The sequence below is a fragment of the Ambystoma mexicanum genome, chromosome 11, assembly GCF_040938575.1.
Source record: "Ambystoma mexicanum isolate Mex_15411 chromosome 11, UKY_AmexF1_1, whole genome shotgun sequence".
Lineage (NCBI taxonomy): Eukaryota > Metazoa > Chordata > Amphibia > Caudata > Ambystomatidae > Ambystoma > Ambystoma mexicanum.
The window spans coordinates 845,708,208-845,732,970 of NC_090934.1; the positions used below are offsets into that span (position 1 = coordinate 845,708,208).

The 24,763-nt window shown below is 47.6% G+C and overlaps 1 protein-coding gene across 1 annotated transcript in view; it reads right to left on the reverse strand.

Annotated features, from left to right (window-relative positions):
• The window catches only part of LOC138503809 (uncharacterized), a 134,695-nt gene extending 111,596 nt beyond the window's left edge, over positions 1 to 23,099 (reverse strand). The window contains exon 1 of the mRNA XM_069623823.1: positions 22,903 to 23,099. The gene's annotated coding sequence lies outside the window, so the exon portion shown is untranslated. The remainder of the gene's footprint in view (positions 1 to 22,902) is intronic.
• Positions 23,100 to 24,763: the final 1,664 nt, after the last annotated feature.

Genomic DNA, 24,763 nt, shown 5'->3' on the forward strand with positions numbered 1-24,763 from the left:
GCGAGGTACTTCCCGGAATGGTCCCGCCTGCCAGCTGACACTAATTCACTGACCCAAAAAGCCCCAAAAAATGCCAGTGTGAATGCCGCCCTAAATAATGCCACCTCAAATGCATCCGTGCATACCTTGTGGAGGGCGTTCAATAGCTTTTGCAATAAATCAAAGCCAATGGGTTTTTGACCATCCTGCCTGTGTCCCTCTAACCAGCCCAACTCCATTAACTCCCTGCGTACAACAAAACCTTTGGTGAGGTCGCCTTTTCCCATTAATTTGCAGTGAAAGGCTATGGCTGCCAGGTGCCCCACCACCCAGCTCCTGCTCTTTCCTTCCCTGTGTGTCCACGGTGGTCAGTCAAAAGGCCGAAACAATAATACCGAACGACAAAAATCTCGAAACAAAAATCTCGGAAAAAAAAATATCAAATAATTTAATTATTTATTTGTATGTGTTTTTGGGGGTCAGGTAAGTAAAAAAAAAGGGTTACAATAAAAAAAAATAGAAAAAAAGGGGGTTGGGGGGGAACCCTCCCATTTCGAAAAAAAAACGTCATAAAAAAAAATTTTATATTTTTGTTTTCGGCCTTTTTTTTCGATATTTTTGTTTTCGAGATTTTTGCGTTCGGTATTATCACTATAAACCGTGTGTCCACACTACAAACGCACACACCTGCTCTTCCAGTACACAGTCTGTTTTCTGCAATGCCCTTGATACACTTAAAAACTTATCATAGCCCTGCTGTTACGTGGACCTAATACATGGAGTGAGCGATCGCTCGCCCAAAGTACCAGGGCACCTTGTCCATGACCACAGCTGTCACCAATCGCTCTTGAACTGCGCCCTCTCCTTCTTGGCAGTAGGATGTACTTCCCAGAACATGTGCCACTGAAAACGAGAAAGAGCGTCAGTGGCAACATTAACAACACCCTGCACATGCCAAGCCCTAAACCCAATATTCCTGTATAAGCAGATGTCTACCAATCTCTTCAAGAGGCTCAGAACAGCCGGGCATGAGGTAGACTGTAAGTGTATGGCTTGAGCCACTGCTTTGTTTGCAGACCAAAAATGCATCCTTTTGTTTTCCAATTCCATAGGCCACAACAGGAGTGCTACGACAATCGGGAAGAGCTCTAGCACCGTGATATTCTTTGTCCTCCCCTTCTTGCGCCACTGGGTTGGCCATTTCTGTGCACACCACTCTTGTCCTATAATTACCCCAAATCCTTCATTACCTGATGCATCTGAGTACATCTGTAATTCCCCACTAGTCTTCCACAGTGTTCTCCATAACTGCACACCATTAAACCCTAAGAGGAATGGGCGCCAAATTCGTAAAACTTCCTTTAATCCTGCACCCAGCTGGATATGGTGCTGTCTCTGTGAAACGCCAGCTGTTGCCCTTGCCAACCTGCGTGTGAACACCCTGCCTGCGGGAATAACTTTGGAAGCAACATTTAATTTCCCCAACAATTGTTGGACTTTCTCCAAAGTGGTCCTGTCCTTTGATAAGTTGCTCTCTATCTCAGAAATCAATCCTGCTACTTTCTCCCCTGGCAACCTGCAAGTACCCTTTTTTAATCTATTTCAATACCCAAAAAGTGAATGACTTTGTATGTCCTTGCGTTTTCTCGGAGCTGGTGGAATGCCCATCCTGTCCATCAAATATTTAAAGAAAGATAGCGCATGAGAATTCTAACTGCATACACCTGATACCAGTTAGCTCTCCTCACACGAATAAAAGTCACAACCCAAAGACACAATGTGAGCAAGGTGGAACAGGAGAACGAGCAGGGCTTCTGGGATGATTGCAAACCTATTTGAGCAGAACAACAGACCAAGGGATGAGAGCAGCGGGTCAGAAAACCCCAGAGTTCCCTACCAGAGGGCGTTGCCTCCAACAGGTCATGACAGACACGTGGAGAAGGCTAAATTTCGCAAGTGAAAACTGCATTGTGTTTCAAGGACGCCAGTGACCCACCTGGGTGAACTGCAGAGTTGGGAAGGCGAGGCCAAGCCTGCAGTACTAACCTTGACTTGTGAATTGGAAATCGTAAAGCAAAAAAGAGATGCACACAGCCGGTGTATTGACAAGCAACCTGAAAGACCGGTGTGCATTAAAGTTTGAAATACTAACATTTGATCACAAGTGAAGGCTGCATGCGTGTGAATGAGATGCGAGGAAAGGCAGATCTCTGATTGAATTTTGAAGTGAAAGAATGCTGCAAGTTCAGCGGTACTGAATAACCGAGTGGTCCGGCGAAAGGAAGTAGCCCACTCGAAAGTCTCTGTGAAAGAGGAATTGTTTGAAGAAAGAAAGCGAATGTACAGCAGGAGTAATATAAAGAAGTTGAAGTCCTATAGAAGCGGAAAATAGAAGTTGAACTGTCCATTTTGAGTCAAAGTGGTCATGCAGTGGCCTGAAAAGAAAGCCATGCACATTAGAAAGCCTTCAACATCCGAAAGTGGTCCGAGCCCAAGAGAGGCAGACCCAAAGTGAAGTAAGCTTGGGGAAGGGATCCCTCTTGCAAGTTTGTGGTGAACTTTATCGTGAGAGGTCTGAGCCCGGCAGAGGTGGACCTACGAGAACTGTGTGGTGTCTCCCGACAGAGACCTTTGTTTACTTTTTGCTTGAAAGATTATTTTTGGAAGTCGAGAAAAGATACTTAAAAGTGGAAGGCCAGATGGGCCTTGATGTGTTTATTGTGTTGGAAGCTGAGCCAGATTGTGTCATCCTGTCCACAGGAACAGCCTTACTCTGTGAGGTCTAACGTGGTGAGGTGAGCAGGTTCGCCCACATTGATTCATTTGAACACTGATCTTTTCTTTTGCATACATTTCTCCTTTTTACACGTTTTTGTACAAGAGATATGGCAGGCATTAGGTTTTGTTGGCATAGGCCATTTTGATTGGACAGACTCCACATGGAGTGCGGTATTCATTATTCAATGGTCCAGGCTACTCCCATCTTAGCTATAGGGCAGACACAGAGTTTCTCCAACCCCAACCATATCAATAAAGATTTTACAAATTGTACCCATTGTGTCAGTGTCATACTTGTGATTCCATGCCTCCATTACATATGGTATCAGTAGTGGGATGCAACTCAATTGAGACAATGTGGGACCCTAACATTCCAGAGACTTAGTCACAGAGTCTCAGAACCCTCTACTGCTGTGAATGAATATATAGGCGTTGACATTTTTAGCAGGAGAGAAGCCACTATCCATCCAGGGAAAAGAGGGATGATTCTCACAGACTTATTCCTAATACCTCATGCAGGCTGTTATATAAGATTGGCCCCAAAGTTTGTTTTAGATGTTCTGGCAGGCGTCATAGATCCAGACTTTTGGGGAGACATAAAGGGTCCCCAACAAAACCATGGCAAAACTCCACTTGAAAAACACTTTGGGGACAAAATTGCACAGGGAATTCTGGAGAAGGCTATATTTTCCCATTTTAAGGAAGAAAGTGAACCAGATGAAACTAGGAGAGGTAGCTTAGGCTTTGGAGAGGCTGATGAAACACCAATCCCTCAGGCAAAGAGGGAAGAAGAATCTACCATCCTTCCCGATCTAGCATTTGCTCAGATAAATGATCAAGCACTTGCAGAGGCTTTCTTACAAATGATTCCTGAGGGAGAAGGATAAGAACAGTGGATCCCCTTTTTCTTCCTAAAACAGGGAATGTTATATGGAATGGAAACCTCTAGAGAAGGCCTAAGTAAAACTCATTTAGTAATAACCAAGCCCATCGCAAGATCGTTCTAGAGATTGCACATTCTCATTTGACAGGGGGAGATTTAGGACAATCTAAAACCCAAGCTCACATCTGTGAGGTATCCATGCTGACATAAAGAACCTCATTCAGACATGTGAAATATGCCAGAAAACCAACACACATATTCCCTTACCTGACCCTCTAAACCTCTTAACAATAATATAAGTCCCTTTCTCCCGAATTGGAATAGATATCATTGGACTGTTGGAAACCTCTAGACTGAGTAATAAATAGGTTCTCATAATCACTGATTATGCTACCTGATACAAAGAGGCTTTCCCCATGCAAAACAACACAACCCAGCACATTTTAAAACACCTATTACCATTTTGAGGGTTGGTTTACTCCAAGGAAATTCTAAGGGATCAGGGATCCAACTTCATGAGTAAACTTATGGGTGAAGTCAAATAATTCCTACACATTACCACTTTAAGAACCTCAGTTTACAATCCTCAGATGGGCGGATTGGTAGAGAGATTTAACAAGACCCTTAAAATCATTTTGCAAAAATTGGTAGATGAGGATGGAAAGGACTGGGATCGCATGATCCCATGGGCCCTATTTGCTGTAAGAAAGACCCCTCAGGCATCAACCATATTCTCTCTTTTTGAATTACTTAATGGGTGACAACCAAGAGATGTCTTAGACATGCTCTGGGAGACCTGGGAAGAGAGAGAAGAGGCACCCAGTCCCCTCTCACAGACAGCTACTCAGTTGCAGGAACACATGAAACTCATCCAGAGTCTAGTCCACACTCACATGGAAATAACTCAAGCCCAACAGAAGTCCACCTATGACAAGAAAGTTAATTTAATATATTTTTCAATAGGACAGAAGATATTAGTCCTCTTACCTACATCTGACAATAAACCTGTCTCCAAGTGGCATGGGCTATATGAGGTGCTAGAGCAAACAGGAACCTGTAGCTATAAAATAGCCCAACCAGATAGAAAACAAAAGACCCACAAATACCACGTAAATATTCTAAAGGAGTGAAAAGAAAATCCTTCAGCTGCCACCTCTTCGATATTGTCTTGTTTGGTACCAAAGGACATAGGCAACTCTGAGCTTATTCCCCAAGACCTATCTAGACAGAAACAAGAAGATTTGAACAAATCTATTATGGCATTCCCCGATATATTCTGCGAGAAACCAGGAAGAATACATTGTACTTATCATTATATCAGAACTTAAAAGGGAAAAGTGGCCCATTTGAAACAATATAGACACCCAGAAGCACGAAAACAGATAGTGGTTGAGGAAGTATAAAAAATGTGAGAGGCAATCATTATCAAGCCCTCTTCAAGTCCATGGTCCTCCCCTATTGTGTTGGTAACTAAACTCCATCATTTCGTGGAGGTTTTGCATAGGCCTCAGGCAGGTTAACACCATCTCCACCTTCGACGCTTATCCTATGCCACGCATCGATGAGCTAATAGATAAATTTGGAAATGCCACATTCCTATCAACCCTAGATTTAATCAAGGGATATTGGCAGGTCTCAGTATATGGACCTGATAAAGACAAGACAGCTTTTTCAACACCCCTCGGACCATTCAGTTCAAAGTCCTCCCTTTTGGCCTGCATGGGGCCCCAGCCACTTTCCAATGACTTATGGACAGGATAGTCCAGCCCTACTCCGATATCTGCGAGGCCTATATTGACGACATAGTCATTTATAGTAAAACTTGGGCAGACCATCTTTTTATCTTTCTACTATTATGAAGACCCTCAGAGAGGCCGGCTTATCTGCCAATCCATCCAAACGTAAGCTAGCTCAATTGGTGTCACGCTCACCTGATTCCCACGGGGGCGCTGGCCTGGTTTCGAGTGCTGATGCCTCTTCAATGGTGAAGCGCAGGGCTCTGAAGATGGATAGGACGGGCCCCTCTACTCTGGCTAATCTGGCTCGCAGGAATATCCTCCTGTACGTGAAAAGGGAGTATTACAATCTGGCGGAATAATGCTCCAGCCTCCCACTTCCTTCCAACCCTCCTCGATACCCTTCCACGATCCCCCGTGAAGTCTCACCTTAGGGTCTGAAAGGACGAGCTCTCCATCCTGCTTCTGACGCAGGGGCGCGTTGAACCCAGTTACTTCACTGGATTGAGGTTGGATGGGAGTTCAGGTAAGCTTGATTATACTGGTAAGGCGCTGTAAAAGTTCTGTTGCAAGTTCAAAAGTTCAAGCTTTAAATAATAATGTTCATTGTCTTTTTCAGGTGATGAAAGAAGATTCCTTTGGAGACTTCTTGCAACAAAGCACTAATGTTGATGTCTTTTCCCCATAGGGGCCGGGGTTCGGAATGCTGGAGATATGGCGCCGACCCGAAGTGAAAAGTGCAGTTCCAGTAAAGATCTGGTAAGTCCTAGATGAGCGCTCAGGTAATGTTTTTGCATTCGCTCATCTAATGTCTTTGTCTTTTTTCCCCATAGGGGCCAGGGTCCGGAAAATGCCTGGAAGCAGTAAGACCCGAAATGAAATGGGAATGACCAACAGGTAAGCCTTAGAAGGAAACTGAGCTTTTCCTATTCCCTTCCTTCTCTCACCTTGTGTTCTTGTCTTTTTCTCTCTAGGCTCTGGGAAGTGGCTGCGAATCCGGATGATCGCTGCTGAAGATGGAGGCGCCCAAGAAAGGTGAGTGAAATGCAGCGCTGCAGCGATCGGAGCGAAATGCTTTTAAAAATGATGTCTTCATTTTCAGGATCGTCGGTGAGATGTCTCTGTGATGCAGGTTTAGCAGGTAAGGCCTTCTTCCTCCCCAATTCTCTTCTTATCACCCTTTGCAGGTGTCCCAGGATGCTGACAGGCGTGACTGAAGTCCAGAAGCAAGAGCTGACACGGTGAACGTCCAGCTGCTAGGTGCAGAACAATGCGAAGCACATGTGGCTGTTCGGGTGGGGTTTAAGTAGCTTTGGAAGAAGTTCCAGGTATGTATCCTTCCACCGATCAGGTATGTATCCTTCCCCGACCACACCCGGGTGGAAAGTAGTCCCACAGGTAAAGTAGTCCCATTCAGGCCTCAAGAGGGCCTGGATGTAGCAGCATGGTCTGCATCAGGTAAGTGCACATAAAAACACTTGAACACATGTCCAGCTTCATGAGCCCGGCACCTAAGGCGCCAGGACTGCGTCCAAAGGGCCCCAGCTTGGGCCCGCTGGAACTTCCCTGGGGGGAATGATGCCTGCCTCTGGGGTTGCTGGATCGGACCTGGCTCCTTGGAGGTAGGCATCATGACAGTACCCCCCCTCAGGGCCCCTCCCAAGGTCGTTCCCTCCGGGCGTTTTGGCTTGTTCGGAAATCTCCGGTGGAACCTTTGTATTAATCGAGGTGCGTGAACATGGTTACTAGGCTCCCACGATCTCTCCTGAGGTCCATATCCCTTCCAGTCAACAAGATAGAAGAGTTTCGACTTTAACACCTTGGAGTCTAAAATGTCTTTAACTTCGAATTCTAATTCCCCTTCAATTTGAACTGGGTCTGGAGGCTTGGACAGTCGGGTTCCTAGTTGTACTGGCTTCAAAAGTGACGCATGAAAAACTGGATGAATACGCATGTTGGACGATAAATCCAGTTTAAAGGCCACTGGGTTGATTATAGCTTTGATGGGATAAGGTCCTATGAATCTGGGATTGAAGGTTCGCGGGCCCTTGAGGGGTAAATGTTTAGTTGCTAGCGATACCTGGTCTCCTACTTGGTAAGGAGGAGTTTTACTTCGGTGCAAATCAGCGTTTTCTTTATACTTTTTCTTGGCTTGCTGTAAATGAGTTGCAGCTTCTTTAAAGGCTCAGGTTATTGTGGAATGCAGATGATTTACTGCGGGCATTTCCAGGGTCAGAGGTGGATCTAGGTCAGAGGTCCGAGGATGGTGACCATACAAAGTATAAAAAGGAGTTTGTCCGGTTCCAGAATGCACTGAATTGTTGTATGCATATTCTGCGATCCAAAGGATGTCTTTCCAATTCAACTCGGATTGGTGTAACATGCACCGAAGATATTGCTCGAGAGTCTGATTGGTTCTCTCGGTTTGTCCGTCGGTCTGGGGGTGGTGGCTGGTGGATAACCGCACATCTATTTGTGCTAGTTGACAACACTTCTTCCAAAAATGGGAGATAAATTGACTTCCACAAATCCGAGACTAATATGGAAGCGAAACCATGTATGCGAACTATATTCTCCAGAAATTCCTTGGCCAAGGTGGAAGCTGAAGGCAACCCTTTTAAAGGGATAAAGTGGGCCATTTTGGAGAATAGATCCACAATTACAAGGATAGTGTTGTAACCACCACAAGGAGGCAGGTCAGTTATAAAGTCCATTGACAAGGTGTGCCATGGTGCCGGTGGAATATCCAAGGGTTGAAGTAGGCGGCTGGCCTTTTCTTTTGACCCTTGTTTTGGGTGCAAATTCCGCAAGACAACACAAAAGACTTTATGTCTTTTCTCCAAGAAGGCCACCAGAAGTGACGTTTGATTTTTTCCTCCGTTTTAGCGATACCAGGGTGTCCTTCCATTAATGATTCATGATGATGGGCAATAACAAGTTCCTGCAATTCTTTACTTGGCAGAAACAACCGCTCCTGGAAGTAGGGTAAATCATCCTTAATGGTGTAATGAGGACCCTTTTGACTCCATTCCAGTAAGGCTGAAGAGTCTAGAAGTTGTTTTACTTGCGTTTGGATATCCTCAATAGTTTGCAATGAAGTGAAGCCTAAGATTCTTTGTTCAGGTATGATTGGCACAGGTTCTAAACTCGAATTGGGTTCTTCCATGCCAATCCGGGATAAGGCGTCTGCTTTACCATTCTTGCAGCCAGGGCGATAGGTAATTACAAAATCAAATTCCGCAAAGAATAGAGCCCATCGGAGTTGTCGTGAAGATTGAGCTCTGGCCGACTTTAAATACTGCAAATTTCTGTGGTCCGTAATTACGGTGATGGTGTGTCTTGCCCCGAGAAGGTAGTGACGCCAAGCCTTGAAAGCAGATTTAATCGCCAGTAACTCTTTGTCGGTAATTGCGTAGTTGATTTCAGGAGGAGAGAATTTTCTGGACCAAAAGGCCACAGGGTGTAGTTGGTTAGTTTCTGGGTCTCTTTGCGACAGGACAGCTCCCATGGCTGAACTGGATGCTTCGGTTTCCACAATGTAAGGGAGATCTGGGTGTGGGTGCCTCAATACAGGTGCAGAGGTGAATTTGGTTTTCAGGTCCTGAAAGGCTTGTTCGGCCTCAAGAGTCCATTCGAAGCGTTTATTTTTCTTTAGGAGAGCTGTGATGGGTTGGACTGTTCGGGAAAATTCCGGGATGAATCTTCGATAGAAATTGGCAAAGCCAAGCATGCTCTGAACTCCCTTCACCGAGCTAGGAGATGGCCATTTGAGGATGGCGTCCACCTTTCACGAGTCCATTCGGACTCCTTGAGGTGTCAGGATGAATCCGAGAAACTCAACTTCTGTCTGTGGTATGAAAAACGCATTTTTTGAGCTTGGCAAATAGTTTGTGCTGGCGCAATTTCTCAAGAACTGCCCTAACATGTTTTCTGTGATCGGCTTCTGAAGACGAGTACACCAGGATGTCGTCAATATAAACAATGACAGAGACATCAATAAGTTCCCGAAAAACATCATTCATAAAGTACTGAAAGGCGGCAGGTGCATTGCACAGACCGAAGGGCATCACCTGATATTCGAAGAGCCCAAATTTGGTGCGGAATGCAGTCTTCCATTCGTCGCCTTCTTTTATACGCACCAGGTGATAAGCTCCTCGGAGATCTAACTTGGTGTACACACTAGCGTCTTTCACCTGGTCGATAAGCTCAGGGATCAGGGGCAGAGGATAACGATTCTTAATCGTTATTTGGTTTAGGGCGCGATAGTCTATACATGTTCTAAGGTCGCCCTCTTTTTTCGGCACGGAGAACAAAGCTGAAGAGACAGGAGACTTGGACGGGCGAATAAAACCATTGGCTAGGTACTGATCTAAATACTGACACAAATGCAGGTTCTCAGGTTCCGTAAGAGCATAAATCCTACTACAAGGTAGTTGAGCATTGGGTACCAGATCGATTTGGCAATCATAAGATCGATGGGGAGGTAACGTGTTAGCCTGTTCTTTCTGAAAAATGTCTTGGAATTCTTGGTATTCTGACGGTAGCTGTACAGAGGTGGAAGTTGCTGAGGCTAAACCCATAGCTGGATTTCTTGGATAACAAGTTGGTTCACAATCAAGAAAACTTATCTTCTTTGCTCACCAGTCTATTCTTGGATTATGTGTTTCTAACCAAGGAATTCCAAGAATTACTTGAAATTGTGGGGCCTTGATCACATCAAACACGATTGCTTCCCAATGTCCATCCTGACCCACCAGTGTCAATTCAACAGTGGAATGCGTTACAGGCCCTGAGGCTATTTCGGTTCCATCTACTGTAGTAATGACATCTTGGGTTACTTTCGGGCGGAGAGGGAGCTTAATCCTGGAAGCCAATTCACGGACTACGTAATTTCCAATAGCTCCACTGTCGATGTATGCTTTTATAGCATGCAACTGCTGAGGCTGTTTTGGGTCCACGAGCACCATTGGCATGACAAAATGCGAGGTCAAAGAGTTTGTTTTCAAGCTCGGCAAGCGGACCCCTACGCTTGTCGGGCTAGGTCTTTTCCCGAATCAGGTGTCAATAAATCGTTATCAGTGGCTCCAACCACCTTCTTAGGTGGTTTAACCGGACAATTTCGAAGAAAGTGACCGGAAGCCCCGCAATACAGACAAAGTTGCATTTGCCGCCTTCTCTCTCGTTCCTTCTGCGTTAATGGTCCTTTAACACCGCCGATTTGCATAGGTTCGGATACATCGGCGCTCTTGGAGTTAGCGTGGGTTTTGATCGGTACTCGAGTTTCGTACTTGAACCGATCTGCTTTTCTATTTTGAAGTCTGTGATCAAGTTGAACCACAAAGTCTATGTAGTCTGCGCAGACCTGGGGTGGATTTACTATCTGAGCTAGAACATCTTTAAGCTCTCCGCGCAGGCCTCGATGAAACAATGTGATCCTTTTATTTTCTGGCCATCCAGTTTCCACAACCAGTCTATTAAAGGTGGCAATGTAGGACAGGAGATCCTGATTACCTTGTCGTAAGGATAGCAGTTCGTTATCAAGGGCCTGTTCTTGAGAGTGTCGAGCAAACAATCTTTCCATGCTGGCCTGGAAGCTCTGAAAATCCTGGAGAATGGGATCATCCTGATTTACCAAAGGAATAGACCAATCGGCAGCACTGCCACTGAGGTAAGATAGTATAAAGGCTACCTTGGTCTGGTCGTTAGGGAAGGCCCTGGGTCTGCATAGAAAGTGTAAACGACATTGGTTCATAAAGACGGCATATTTCTTGGGATCCCCCGCAAAACGTTCAGGCGGGGCCAAAGGCATGTGTCCAGGTAGATTGATTTGTACCGGGTTATTCAAACCCATTGATGTGGAAGTACCACCGGAATTTGGTAAAGGAATGTGCCCTGCCTGGGCCTGCAATAACCTTTTGGCCAGGTCATCTGCTCTTTCCTTGGATAGAATCAGTTCTCTTTTGAGAGCGTTAGTCTCCTGGCGGGCTGAGTGCACCTCTGCCCGTAATTCCCCCAAAAGCTGGGCCAGCTGGTCAGTCTCGGAAGTCTCCATAGCGCCCGGGTGGGAAATTGTGGGTAGGCTTCGCGTTCTGTCACGCTCACCTGATTCCCACGGGGGCGCTGGCCTGGTTTCGAGTGCTGATGCCTCTTCAATGGTGAAGCGCAGGGCTCTGAAGATGGATAGGACGGGCCCCTCTACTCTGGCTAATCTGGCTCGCAGGAATATCCTCCTCTACGTGAAAAGGGAGTATTACAATCTGGCGGAATAATGCTCGAGCCTCCCACTTCCTTCCAACCCTCCTCGATACCCTTCCACGATCCCCCGTGAAGTCTCACCTTAGGGTCTGAAAGGACAAGCTCTCCATCCTGCTTCTGACGCAGGGGCGCGTTGAATCCAGTTACTTCACTGGATTGAGGTTGGATGGGAGTTCAGGTAAGCTTGATTATACTGGTAAGGCGCTGTAAAAGTTCTGTTGCAAGTTCAAAAGTTCAAGCTTTAAATAATAATGTTCATTGTCTTTTTCAGGTGATGAAAGAAGATTCCTTTGGAGACTAAGCAACAAGGCGCTAATGTTGATGTCTTTTCCCCATAGGGGCCGGGGTTTGGAATGCCGGAGATATGGCGCCGACCCGAAGTGAAAAGTGCAGTTCCAGTAAAGATCTGGTAAGTCCTAGATGAGCGCTCAGGTAATGTTTTTGCATTCGCTCATCTAATGTCTTTGTCTTTTTTCCCCATAGGGGCCGGGGTCCGGAAAATGCCTGGAAGCAGCAAGACCCGAAATGAAATGGGTATGACCCAACAGGTAAGTCTTAGAAGGAAACTGAGCTTTTCCTATTCCCTTCCTTCTCTCACCTTGTGTTCTTGTCTTTTTCTCTCTAGGCTCTGGGAAGTGGCTGCGAATCCGGATGATCGCTGCTGAAGATGGAGGCGCCCAAGAAAGGTGAGTGAAATGCAGCGCTGCAGCGATCGGAGCGAAATGCTTTTAAAAATGATGTCTTCCTTTTCAGGATCGTCGGTGAGATGTCTCCGTGATGCAGGTTTAGCAGGTAAGGCCTTCTTCCTCCCCAATTCTCTTCTTATCACCCTTTGCAGGTGTTCCAGGATGCTGACAGGCGTGGCTGAAGTACAGAAGCAGGAGCTGACAAGGTGAGCGTCCAGCTGCTAGGTGCAGAACAACGCGAAGCAGGTGTGGCTGTTCGGGTGGGGTTTAAACAGCTTTGGAAGAAGTTCCAGGTATGTATCCTTCCACCGATCAGGTATGTATCCTTCCCCGACCACACCCGGGTAGAAAGTTGTCCCACAGGTAAAGTAGTCCCATTCAGGCCTCAAGAGGGCCTGGATGGAGCAGCATGGTCTGCATCAGGTAAGTGCACATAAAAACATTTGAACACATGTCCAGCTTCATGAGCCGGGCGCCTAAGGCGCCAGGACTGCGTCAAAGGGCCCCAGCTTGGGCCCGCTGGAACTTCCCTGGGGGGAATGATGCCTGCCTCTGGGGTTGCTGGGTCGGACCTGGCTCCTTGGAGGTAGGCATCATGACAATTGGCTGTGAAATACCTATGCTTCTTTCTAGGGAATGGCAGTGTCCAGCTGCAGCAATAAAACGTGAAAGCTGTCCTAGATGACCCCACACCCAAGACCAAGAGAGATCTCAGGGCATTCCTGGGGCTGGTTGGTTATTACTGTAGGTTTATCCCAAATTTCAAAGACAGAACAGCCAGGTTAACAGACAAACTCAGGAATGTGGAACCCCATAAGATTAATTGAGTTGATGACGGCGATGTATTTTACAACAACCTAAAACAAACCTGTGCCAGAACACAATCCTAAATGTAGTAGACTTTAAAAATAAATTGTGTTGCAAACGGATGCCTCTCTCACAGGGTTAGGAGCAGTTTTATCACAAATAAAAGATGGGTTAGAACATCCCATCCTATTCACTAGTCATAAACTCTTCCCATGTGAGAAGAACTACTCTGTGTTTGAATTAGAAGCCCTTGCCATCAAATGGGCCATCATCAATCATAGGTACTATCTTCTAGGGAGAAAGTTAAAACTTATCACCAACCACTCACATTTAGAACGGAGAAGCCAACAAAAAGACTCTAACCCTCGTGTCATGCAATGGTTCTTAGTCCTGCAACCCTAATATTCCATTGTGGAACATTGAAAAGATAAGAAACAGGGGAACATTAATTTCCTTTTTCCATTTTCCCAGTGAAACAGATGCAACTACATCGCATAGGGGAAGGGTATGTGAGAAAACATAGGATGTATCACCCGCTAGTCCCCAGGGATCTCTCTCTCAGGTGACGTGGGCACGGCCATCGTCTTTCAATCCAAACTCTGGGTCTGGACCAGTGTGGGAGGATCACCTGGTTGAGTGGTCTTCGGGGAATCGGGGTGAGACAGCTGACGGGTAGATGCAGTATTCCCCCTTTTTTGTTTATCCAACCCATCCTTTGTTTTAGAATGCTCCGAGGTCCCAACCCCTCCCTTATTCACAAACTTTGGGCCAAGGAAGAGGGTGACTCAGAGTAACAACATTAACTTTCACATATCGACTGGCCATGTCCTGCTAATCGGGTCAGGCAAAGTCAGGCACTTAATTCTAAGAGCATACCTTGATACCAATTAGCTTTCCTCACACGAGTAAAAGGCACAACCCAAAGACACACTCTGAGCAATGCGGAACACGAGACTGAGCAGGGCTGCTGGGACAAAAGCAAACCTATTGGAGCAGAGCGACAGATCAAGGGATGAGTGCAGCGGGTCAGAAAACCCCAGAGTTCCCTACCGGAGGTCGTTGCCTACGGCAGGCAGCGAGAGGCACGTGGAGAAGGCCAAATCCTGCAAGTGAAAACTGCATTGTGTTTCAAGGACGCCAGCAACCATCCTGAGTGAATGGCAGAGTTGGGGAGGTGAGGCCAAGCCTGCAGTACTAAACTTGACTCATGAATTGGCAATCGTAAAGCAAAGAAGAGATGCACACAGCTGGTGAGTTGACAAGCAGTTTGAAAGATTGTGGTGCGTTAAAGTTTGAAATAGCAACATTTAATCACAAGTAAAAGCTGCACATGTGTGAATGAGACATGGGACAGGGGAGACCTGCAAATTAACTTTGAAGTGACAGATGGCTGCGAGTTCAGCGATACTAAGTAATGGAGTCGTGTGCCGAAAGGAAGTAGCCCACTTGAAAGTCTCTGCGAAAGGTGAATTAATCGAAGCAAAAAAAACATTTTCAGCAGAAGTAATATAAAGAATTTGAATTCACAGAGAAGGGGAAAGTAGAAATTGAACTGTGCATTTTGAGTCGAAGTGGTCCTGCAGTGGTCTGAAAAGTAATCATTTCGGCCTCCTCCTCAAACTTATCACTACTGGGACTGTTTAAACTAACACTGATGCTGGCAAACATGTCTGGTGAACCTACTTGTGACATTGCCTTACGTCCTAAAATGATGGGAACAAATTATACTTGATAAACTCTGGGTGATAGGGAAAAGGCGTACAAGAAAAACTCCCTCCCTTGACCATGCAATATCAGGCAACCGTACTTAAAAGAATCTCTTAATGCAATTGTAACTCCTACTTAGCACGTAGACATTGTCTAGGTCTTGAGCATACTCAAAGCCTCTTTTACCCCCTTCTTAATAGGGCAATCTACCCACTAATATCCGGCTCTTCACTTGTACCTTAACTGACCCATCAATAGCCCCTCTGTCTTCTCTGAGTATCGTTGGACCCGTTCTTGTACAGAAAACACATAGGCCCTCATTACGACCCTGGCGGAAAGGGGTTTACGCCGGCGTAAACCATGGCGTACCTTTCCGCCCGACTACGAGTTCCCGTAGCGCCATGGTGATTTTTACGCCTGCTTTTTGCAGGCGGAAAAATCCATGGCGCTACGGGACTTGTTGTTAATTACGCCACCGTAATTTACGGTGGCGTAATTAACGCCTTCCCCACTCCCATTATACCCTATGGGGCAAAAATGGGAATGGGGAAGGGTAAATGGGGATTGGGGACTTACCGCCCCGCCAAGGTCGGAATGGGGCGGTAAGTCCGCCAACCCCCATGGCGGAGTTGGCAGCTTTGCGCCATGGACCATGGTGCAAATTACACCATGGTCCTCCGCCAGGGTCGTAATGAGGCCCATAGTTATTAACACAAAGTGGATCCTAAGGCACCATGACGTTACCGTGCGACTTCGATCTTTGTCCAGGAACCTTTCCGGCATGGACCAGCATCTTCTAAGGTAATTAAATCGAAGGAATTACAGAGTAGTCACACCTGTTTAAAAAGCTACTTATTTGCTCACAATATGAGTGTGGAATGGTCAAACTGCAACAATTATGTAGACCACCCAGTCAGTGCTGCAAATATGCTGGCTCATAGAAGACCTTCAAACAGTGCACGCAATGTCCTGACAAAAGTTCTTTCAACCTCAAATCATTCCTTTGCAGTTGACAAATAACAGAATTTCGTCTATGGCAAACAGATTAAATCACCCATGCTGTTGCAATATCAAAGATGGACCCTGCGGCAACAACGGCACCAGCTGGTACCTTTTCAGGAACCAAACTACAATGCACAAGCGCAATTGCAAATGGACACTCCTCACTATTTCCTTGATTAAACGCTGCCTACCAACAAGCGGAGCCAGCTGGTCATTCTTCATAAATTAAACTGTAAATGCAATAAACGATGCTGGGAATGCTTCACTCTGCTGTGACTCTTAGTAGTTTGCTATAAATGCATAAATGCATTCCTGACCTATTTGAGGTTGTCCCCGTTATGCCTTGTGTAGTTCCCTTCGCATTTGGTCATGCAAACTATACACCTTCTATAGTATGTGCGCAGTGATGCTCTTTGGCCAAACTTATTTAAGGGAGGGGTTGGGGGCAACACACCCCTGATGGCCTCTCTGCACCGACCTCAGACGCCTAGTGACGTCACAGTGATCATCAAATAAAGGAAAAGCCCAACAAGCAGCTTCAATTGCAGCAAACCCATTGAAGCCACAGCAAAGCTCGCTGCTACTTTCCCAGGACCAACCGTACACTCAAACCGGCTTTGAGTTTGTACCACGATGGAAGCAAGAACGCCTGCGGGAGCAGCCACAAAGTAACCGGCAAACACTGTAACATCCAAACATAGCTTAATGCACTGCAGCGCAACGGCCGAGCATGGCAAACTCTTATTAAAACGGAACCCAAAAGACGGCCCCCAGTGCAAAACGCCCTAAAGGGAGGCCCACCATTGAATTGCCTGCACCATTCTGAAAGTAAAACAATGACATAAACCTCACCGGCATGGCAGCCGCACAGTGAAAATACATAGAGAAGGTAAAACATTCTAATAAACCCCAGAGGCACAGCCGCCGCCCAGTGAACACATGTAGTGAAGGTAAAACCTTGTAATCAACCCCAAGCGGCACGGCGGCCGCACAGGGGATACAACAGAGAAGGCAAAATTTTGAAATAAACCCCTGTGGCCGGCACCAACCAGGGGACATATACAGAGAAGGCAAAACATCGCACTACACCCCGCGGCACGATGACCCCCCCAGTGAAAAATTATTAATCGGCCCCCGGCCAACTTCCCCAGCAAAACCCGGTGAGCCGCAGCCCACCAAAACATCCCCCGGGCTAGCCGCAGCATGCCAAAACACCCTCCAGGCCAGGCAACCACGGAGGTCTTGAATACTCCTGGGTGAATACGAAATACTCCTTTCTGCTGCGGTGGGAGACGTCCTTCTGCCGGAGGGGCTGGATACTTCCTGCCCTGGCTGCCTGCTGCTTATATGGGGGGTTAGCCCGCCCCCCTTTCTTTATTCACCCTTCGCAGGTTTTTCCGACGCTTGGCACGCTTCTCATTGTTCCTCCACCTTCTCCAGGGGGGAGGGAGGTGAGGAGGACCCTACCCGAGTTATCGGGGCACCTCCTCCATTTTTGGGGTTTTCTCCTTCCTCACCTTCATAACCCAGACATTTTTCCATTATTATGCCAACATACATTATTATTTTTCATTTCTCTTGGCCTCTTACTTTCCCCAACCAGTAAGGTGCAGACTGAGACATGTTTCCTTTTTGGCATAAAAGGCTGCAGATTTTATTTTGGCACATATAATAAAACACAGCTAACATCTGTGAAAATAGCTCCGAAGGTACGGTGACTGCTCCGTGTCCAAAAACTCGCTTCCCCTTTTTTCTAACACAGTCCATAGCAGGCACAACTCCCCCAGCTCTTCGTGCCTGAGACCCCTGCAGGTGTTCCTGGGCTGGGAGAGCGCCGTTTGTTCGGGGGAAGCTGAGCCTCTCATTGTTACCACCAGATGCCCCTGCCGTTATGCTCCCAAGAGGCGCTAGTCCGAGAAGAGCAAAGACCCTTCAGGCTTTCCCATGGCTCATTCGTAGTCTGTGTCTTGTCACTGGTTGCCAAAACACTGCTACGCCGATGGTGGGTTACCGTCCACCGCAGCTCCCCCCTTACCGACTTCTTAATTCCAGTGGCATACCTTGCAGGAGCAATGTGCGGAGACTGCTCCTTGCCCAGCCACCTGCTTCACCCTTCTGTCCAACAAAGTCCACAGTAGGTAGCGCCAACTCCCCCAGCCCTTTGTGCCTGAGCCCCGCCTGCCCTTGCAGGTGTTCCTGGGCTGGGAGAGCGCCGTTATTTGGGGGAAGCTGAGCCCTTATTTCTACCACCAGACGTCCCTGCCGCTCAGGCTCCCAAGAGGCGCTGGTCACAAGACGAGTCAAGCCCCTTCCAGTTTAGGGGCATAGCTTGCATGAGCTACGTGTGGATACTGCTACTTTCCCAGCCACCTGCTTCCCCTTCTGTCCAACAAAGTCCACAGTAGTTAGGCCCAACTCCCCCAGCCCTTCGCGTCTGAGCCCCGCCTGCGCTTGCAGGTGTTCCTGGGGTGGGAGAGTGCCATTATTTGGGGGGAAGATGAGCCCTTATTTCTACCACCAGACGCCCCTGCCGCTTAGGCTCCCAAGAGGCACTGGTCACGCGAAGAGTAAAGACCCTTCCGGTTTATGCAGGAAGCTGAGCCCTCATTGCTACCACCAGACGTCCCTGCCGCTTAGGCTCCCAAGAAGCGCTGGTCCAAAAGAGTTAAGACCCTTGCAGCCTTGCAATGGCTCATCCACCAACATTTATCTGGCAAATGCTCCCAAACCAACTTATCCTTGCTCTGCCTGCACTTGCAGGAGTTACCATGCTGGCAGAGCGCCGTTTCTGGCAGATGAGGTTGAGCTGTATTCTTTTGCTTGATTTTCCAATAACCACTTTGCCTTCACTGCTCCTTGTCTCACTCCTATCCATTTCTTTATCTTTTAAAGGAAGTCTCCCCCCTTCCATATTCCTTGTCATGTGGGCCCACTTCCCCCCAACCTTAATCCTTAGCGGATTGCTTGCCCTGGCAGGATTTTTTTTTTTTTTTTGGGCTGGAGTAGTGCAGCTCCTGACTTGAAAGGGCTGGGCCCTTCCCTACTTCTATTCCATTAACAGGCTGAACAGCAGCGTTGGACTTGCTGACCTGATAAACCACACTCCAACACTGCCAACCTACAGTGCCAACACTGTACCCTGCTGCCTTGCTTAACACCTTACTTTCAAAATGAACCCTGCTTACATCACCTTGTAGTTTGGTCATGCCAGCCACATGTCCCCCAGACCTATCTTCAGACACCCCACTACCAGACCTTTGCATGACATGGTACACCCACCTTGTCCCGCGCCAGTCTGCCTTTCAATGCCTGAACATTTAGCCCCCTTGGCAAAAATGATTAGCCATATGAAACTTGTCCCTGGCTAGACCACAATTCAGGGCTCAATCCCCCCCACCCCAGTTAAAATGAAAAGCATTGAATATCTTCTTTGAATTCATGAATTAAAGCTGACCTTAGGTCTCAAACCGCAGTTGTTAGGTTTGCAGGCCAGACACTTCACCACTGCACTATATAACATGTTGAAAAATTGCAAACAAGTGAAGGTGAAATGTCCCATTTCGATAATGTGCGTTTCGGGGAAAACATTTGTATTGGTTCTTGGAGGTTAAAAATGCACACCTTTTAATGTTTGCAAAAACACTATTAAGACAAAAATATCCTCTCTTGGTTTTGTGTGTGTGTGGATTTATGACAGGCAAATGCCATTCGTCCCGTTCAATTTGGGTGTTTCTGCAAAGCCAATAAAATGAAATGTGCATATTTCACCTTGACATGCTAATTTCTGGCCATGTCACATCCCATTGTATTTGTTGATGAGTCCCCCCACTTTAATTATTAGGACTTGACCCCGGCAGCAAATTGAACCGCTGTGTGCCCAAACTGGGCACAGCAACAATCCACATCACCTTCACTTCACCCCAAAGGTGGTTTACCCCCAAACTGGGCACAGCCACATCACCTTCACCACCGTTGCTGCTACTCTGATTGTATATACCCCTTTGGTCTAGCGTTTGTACTATGATATTACCAACCTGTGCCATAACTCATTCGCCTGGGAAAGCTAAATGCCTCCTACAGTATCCGATCGAAGCACAAGGGCCTCTATTCGCTTCTCCCTCTCCCCTTTCATACCGTCCTATTTCATGCTACCGTGCTTTAACCATATCCGGCGAATGTACCGAAACTTGGTCTTACCCCAGGGCTTTTGGGCAAATGCTCGATTCCTCGCCCCAGCCCCAGTTACTTCCCTTAACAACTGTGTACCTAGTCTAATACTTTTGCCTACAATCGCATCCTCTCCTACACAAATCCCTGCCACTTCCCAGAGGCTTCCATTAGCGGGAAGCACGCCTTGCCCCTTCGCTATCCCTGCCTTTGAAGAGACGTCCTCCTCTGTGTACACGATGCACCATTCCAGAGGCCACTGGTGCCTGCTACGCGCCTCCATGCAAGTGCCTGCACTTGGTGTATGCACTCCTCCTCCCACCTTCCGGCAGCAACACCTGGCCATCCCCCACACGAACCTGCATACACACTTCTTCGCGCACGCACATAGCAGCTGGCTCCTCCTGGCAGGCCATCGTTCAGGAGTGCAGGATCCCATATTTGGCCCATAAATTGATGCGCAACCGCCTTGCTCTCGTGCGACTACCTCGATGCTGAGGTACAAAGTAATCGTTAAACAAGCCTTTATCCCTTTACCAGACAGTCTGGTTGTCCCTGTGTATCTCGCTGCTCCCCGGTGCTCATTGAAAGTGCTCCCCCGCTCCCATTTCTGTGCCACCTGTGCCGGCCGCCGCTCAACTCCACTAGTCAACCATGCTTTGGGAGTGCACCTCACCCTCGCTCCTAACTACTGCAAAGAACCCTTCTTTTCCACCATATCTCTGCCATGTAACAACCCTTTGTAGCCGGGTTGCAATTTCAAAGCTGCTGAAACGGCCAATATAACATCCCTATGGCACTGACATGAAAAACTCCCCAAACCCGGGCAACAAAATCAAAATTACTGCAACTAATAATTCTCTTTCACCATATCTCTGCCACGAAACCACCCCATGTGGTCGGGCAGCAATTTCACTACTACTGAACTGCATCTTTACAATCTGCATGGCTCCGTCACGAAACACCCCTGTATCAGGGCCACACATTCCAGCTTAATGGCGAACACTCCTCTTCCCCCATAGCTGAAGAGAACAATTTCCCTTCAACATAGTTCAACTCAAAGCCAAGCCCATTACTTATAATACCTGCTTATAAACACATGTTGAACCGCACATTTACCATCTGCATGGCTCCGTCACGAAACACCCCTGTATCAGGGCCACACAATCCAGCTTAATGGCGAACACTCCTCTTCCCCCATAGCTGAAGAGAACAATTTCCATTCAGCATGGTTCAAACTCAAAGCCAAGCCCATTCTCTGCAATACCTGCTTATAGACTAATGTTTTTACCTGGTTCGTCTATAGTTAACAAGACGTTCGGTAGGGAATCGCCAGAGACCAGCCAATTATGTATCATCATTCATGCAGCATACTTGCCCACCCCTATGACGACCACGCGCTTAAGTCTCTAGAAATCACTGATGAAATCACTGATAAAATCACTGATGAAAAGTGCCAGCCACGGGCCAACATAATAATTTATCATTTATATAACGCTACAAACCCTCAGACCTCCGAGTGCTGCTTATTTCCCACAAGGTGTGGTGACCATTTATCGTCTTCGGAAGAATTAATGGTTGAGTTTGGCGTGCCGGACCTGTGTTAGCAAGCTCTGCGCAGCTGTCAAAGTGAGAACTCTACTCGCTGTGCTACCGGACCAGTTGTGGCCCCTCCCTTTCCAGGTGAATCTAACCTCTTACCCACAGAAGCAACTACCTTGATTCTAACGCTTTGCCCTTTCAATCTCAATTCCTACAAATTGTATTGGGGTCGCCTCTACCACAGCACCTCTGTGTAATTAGTTGCTGCTATACATTTGGGTGTTCAAATGCCGCTGCTCATGAACACAATGTGATGCCCATAATGTCTATAACCTCCATACTGAACACGCAATGACCACCGGTACAATTAATTTCACTACCTCCAAGCACCTGGAAAGGCACCTCCTTCCCTCCGACAATATACAACCCGTTTCATTCAAGCGAGGCAGCATGTTGAAAAAAACAGTCATGGTACCTGGTATTTCAATACTGATAAGCAATCGCAATTTCCAGAAGAAACCGGTTTGTCACCGACGCACCCAAGGCGAGCAGTGCACCTGCTGTCGTCCACTCCTGACACATGTAAAGAACTTTATGTATGCCCTTACGGCGAGCAAGTAGGGGGCCACCCATTCTCACCATTACACAACTTTGAAAGGATTGCGCGCCGCGGTGACCCGTGGCTCCGTTACTAAGTATATTGGCTAGTGTTCCTTTCGCCTTGTGCAAAGCGTGGGTTTAGAACATATATAGTTACCGCCAATACCGCATGCTCTCCCGAGCCAATATCGCCTCATCCCACGTGCATCCACAACTGCGAGGCCGCATTATATATACACCTGCCAGCAGCACCTTTCCAGGCCCATTCCTCAAAGGCCTACTCAATCATACACAGAACCCGCACTGCACCCTGGTACTCTTTCCTTAAGGGTAGTTTTAACAGCGACGCCACTCCGCCTGTGGTGAAAATTACGCATGTACAGTCTAGAACAACACCAAGGTAGCCATTTGCCAGTTCTCGTATTATCACCTCCTGATTTCAGAACTTAGACGCGTGCCTACTGCAACCCCAAACTCGATTGGGCTAAACCGCGCATACTCTGCTTGCATCTTGGGCACCACCACATCCAACTAGCAACAAATCGCTCACGAAACCCTTGCATGCGGACCATATGCCCCTTTCCTGCTGCAACTCCCATACAGCATGACATCCCTCCCCAGTGCTCGAACGCCCAGGATGCGGCTGTAATTATATATACCCAGTTTCCGACGTTCTCATTTACCCTGATCCCATACCAAGCCACCACCTCGCATACTTAACCTGCCCTTAGCACAAAACCTTCCCGTTTAAGGTATTTACCTCCTATCTTGAAACGGTTCTCAAAGTTACGATCCCTTTCCACTGGAACTGGCCCTTTCCTTCACTGGAACCTCTGGATCGCCTCACACTGGACCGCTCCCATCACACAAACCGAACCAGGAGCGGGAAACCAAGAGGCAAAACGGAATACTCCTTTCTGCTGCGGTGGGCGACGTCCTTCTGCCAGAGGGGCTGGATACTTCCTGCCCTGGCTGTCCACCGCTTATATGGGGGTTAGCCCGCCCCCTTTCTTTGTTCGCCCTTCACAGGCTTTTAAAGTGCTTGGCGCGCTTCTCATTGTTCCACCTCATTACACAGGGGGGAGGGAGGCGAGGAGGACCCTGCCCGAGTTATCGGGACGCCTCCTCCATTTTTGGGGTTTTCTCCATCATCACCTTCACATGTAGTGAAGGTAAAACTTTGTAATCAACCCCAAGCGGCACGGTGGCCGCACAGGGGACACAACAGAGAAGGCAAAATATTGAAATAAACCCCCGTGGCCGGCACCACCCAGGGGACACATACAGAGAAGGCAAAATGTTGCACTACACCCCGCGGCACGATGACCCCCCAGTGAAAAATGATTAATCGGCCCCCGGCCAACTTCCCCAGCAAAACCCGGTGAGCCGCAGCCCACCAAAACATCCCCCGAGCTAGCCCCAGCACGCCAAAACACCCCCCAGGCTAGGGAACCACAGAGGACTTGACATCCAAAACGTGTACTTGGATCCCCACGCCAGACCGGCTCGCTCTGGGAATAATTACCTCGATACTCCACAATGCTTCCTTCAACGAACTCGAGAGATGACTTGGGGGGCTGCAACAAGAGAAGGAGCCCAGCCGCCCCCTGCCTTATAACTGCACCCCGGACCCCAAGCCAGATGTGGATGGGCCCGGGGACGCCCTCTCATCTCCGAGGGAAGAGGAGAGGTGCTAGATACCCCCAGGGGGAGAGTGGTGGCCAGAAGGGTGGCCTGCTTGGCAGGCTGTCCCTCAAGCACCACCTCCAGGAGCCGGAAAGCCCCTCACTGTGGAGTCACACTTAAGTTTGGACCAACTATCGCGCATCTGGTAACATATGCATCTACGTTGCATGTAATGTTTAGCAGATCTCTCAAGTCTAAAAAGTTGCTCTCGGGCTCCGTACATGCACCCCTTCCCTGCATAGCACTGCACCCCATAGAATACAGCTGAGTACCAAGAAAACATTCTATCCAGCTGTTTGAATGGTCCCTTTCAGCTCGAAATAACCTGTGCCTCTTTTCTGTGCCTCTTTTGTATCCACGCTTTGACTTCCAACCTTTCTAGCATGTTCTTCTATTACGGCTGCATGTACTGGTATGCTCCCCTCTCTAATAGTAGCGGAGGCAGCTTTTGGTGCCAGGGGGGTGGATAATAAGCACCAGTGGGAGGCTCGGGGGCGCACTGGGTGTGCACTGGACACCAGGGGGAACCGGGAGGGGGCGGCCGCCTCCCTTCCCCCACCCTGGCTCTGCCAATGCTCTCTCATCTTATCAGACTGTGCTTTACAGAGGGGCCACCCTACCTACACATATGGCAGGAGGCGCTATGCAAATGCAAGACAAGGTAGCATAATCAGGGCAAACATTGCCCTTGCTCAGAAATGCAGTGAAAGAATACCCTTGTGCTAATACCATCAACAAGTTGCACATGCAGGAGTAGAACATTTCTCTAAGAGTCCACATACGTTTACTATCGACAGATGTATTATTATTTTTTTTCTTTCTTTGTTGGTTTTAAACAACAGTAATCAGTGGACACAATACCAATTACAATGGTCAGAAGCCGGGTGGATATCGATGTCTTGTTTTGGCAGAAGCTGGAAGGCATTTTTTGGAGG